Genomic DNA, 2,248 nt, shown 5'->3' with positions numbered 1-2,248 from the left:
GCTTACACCAACATTACTCTACCATGCAAACGTAGGGGTTACAATCGTCTGGTGCGAGACGTTCCCTGGGGGGGGGGGGGTCCACGGTGGGCCGAACTGCACAATAACACTGGGTTCGGTGTGGGGCGGCGGAGGGGTGAAGTTTACTGCGGTAGTCGTCGTGGGGTTGTGGACCACTGCGGCTGCGGCGGGGACGGAGCCTCTCCGTCGTTTCTAGGTCCCCGGTTAACATACAACGTACAGCATATTAGAATATCATATTTTGGTTTTTAAAAAATCTGCCTTACGAAATAGACGTGCGAAAAAAGAAATAAAACATATCACATACCAATAAAAATAAGAGTGTATAAAATATTAAAAAGAAAAAACATGGAAAAGAAAGTCTCAGATTAAGATGAGAGGAATCAAGGAGTCTGGAAAAATAGTAAAAATCAATAGTGAAATTACAATGTAAATGATAAATTTGTGGGCGAAAGAATGAAAGCTAGCTGTTGCACAACCGCGGTGGATGCATGAAGTGGTGTCAGTCGTCGTAACAAGTCATAAAAAATATCAAAGAACAGAACCATTTCCTGCTAAAATCATTCTGCTCATTGCTCAAAAAGTCCACGGGTGTACTGGCGCTCCAGTGTCCAACGGGCACCATATTTCGGCAATCAGACATGTCGCCATCGTCAGGTGCACTGACGAACTGAGCTCCTGAGGGCCGGAGGCCGTCTTAAATCCCCTCCCCCCTCGAGGCGTTCTATCCACGATCCGCGCCCGCGGCCGTCTTAAATCCCCTCCCCCTGCGAGGCGTTCTATCCACGAACTGCGCCCGCGGCCGTCTTAAATCCCCTCCCCCTGCGAGGCGTTCTATCAACGATCTGCGCCCGCGGCCGTCTTAAATCCCCTCCCCCTGCGAGGCGTTCTATCCACGATCTGCGCCCGCGTCCGTCTTAAATCCCCTCCCCCTGCGAGGCGTTCTATCCACGATCCGCGCCCGCGGCCGTCTTAAATCCCCTCCCCCTGCGAGGCGTTCTATCCACGATCTGCACCCGCGTCCGTCTTAAATCCCCTCCCCTGCGAGGCGATCTATCCACGAACTGCGCCCGCGGCCGTCTTAAATCCCCTCCCCCTGCGAGGCGTTCTATCCACGATCTGCGCTCGCGTCCGTCTTAAATCCCCTCCCCCTGCGAGGCGTTCTATTCACGAACTGCGCCCGCGGCCGTCTTAAATCCCCTCCCCCTACGAGACGTTCTATCCACGATTTGCGCCCGCGGCCGTCTTAAATCCCCTCGCCCTGCGAGGCGTTCTATCAACGATCCGCGCCCGCGGCCGCGTGTCGGCAGTCGCTGAGACGCTGGCGTCGGCGTCTGTGGAGGTGTCGATATGATTGCCCTGAGATTGGTGTCTTACCGGCTGACAAAGGCAATGCTACGGTTGTTTTTTCCCATAAGGACTATATTGAGAAGATGCAGAGCATGCTCAATGATGAATCTTACAGGAAAATCAACGCTGACCCAACAAAGAAAGTGGAGAACGAGATTAGGGCTGAGATTTTTACTCTGCAGCGGAGTGTGCGCTGATATGAAACTGTATGCTGGACCGAGACTCGAACTCGGGGCCTTTGCCTTTCGCGGGCAAGTGCTCTACCAACTGAGCTACCCAAGCACGACTCACGCAACGTCTCCACAGCTTTACTTCCGCCAGTACCTCGCCTCCTACCTTCCAAACTTTAGAGATGCTCTCCTGCGAACCTTGCAGAAAGAAAGGATATTGCGGAGACATGGCTTAGCCACAGCCTGTGGAATGTTTCCAGAATGAGATTTTCACTCTGCAGCGGAGTGTGCGCTAATATGAAACTGCCTGACAGATTAAAACTGTTTGCCGGACCGAGACTTTCGCGGGCAAGTGCTCTACCAACTGAGCTACCCAAGCATGACTTACGCAACGTCTCCACAGCTTTACTTCCGCCAGTACCTCGCCTCCTACCTTCCAAACTTTACAGAAGCTCTCCTGCGACCCTTGCAGAACTAGCACTCCTGAAAGAAAGGATACTGCGGAGACATGGCTTCGCCTCAACCTGGGTATCTTTCCAGAATAAGATTGTCACTATGCAGCGGAGAGTGTGCTGATATGAAACTGCCTGACAGAGTAAAACTGTGTGCCGGACCGAGACTTTCGCGGGCAAGTGCTCTACCAACTGAGCTACCCAAGCACGACTCCCGCAACGTCTCCACAGCTTTACTTCCGCCACTACCTCGCC

General features: G+C 53.0%; 1 non-coding gene across 1 annotated transcript; it reads right to left on the bottom strand.

Annotated features, from left to right (window-relative positions):
• Positions 1-1,579: 1,579 nt before the first annotated feature.
• On the bottom strand, positions 1,580-1,654 carry Trnas-cga (transfer RNA serine (anticodon CGA)). The gene has a single exon. It is a non-coding gene; the product is annotated as a tRNA-Ser (tRNA).
• Positions 1,655-2,248: the final 594 nt, after the last annotated feature.

Source organism: Schistocerca nitens, chromosome 1 (assembly GCF_023898315.1).
Source record: "Schistocerca nitens isolate TAMUIC-IGC-003100 chromosome 1, iqSchNite1.1, whole genome shotgun sequence".
NCBI classification, from domain to species: domain Eukaryota; kingdom Metazoa; phylum Arthropoda; class Insecta; order Orthoptera; family Acrididae; genus Schistocerca; species Schistocerca nitens.
The sequence above is the reverse complement of the archived record's forward strand: the minus strand, read 5'-3'. Positions and strand labels throughout refer to the sequence as shown.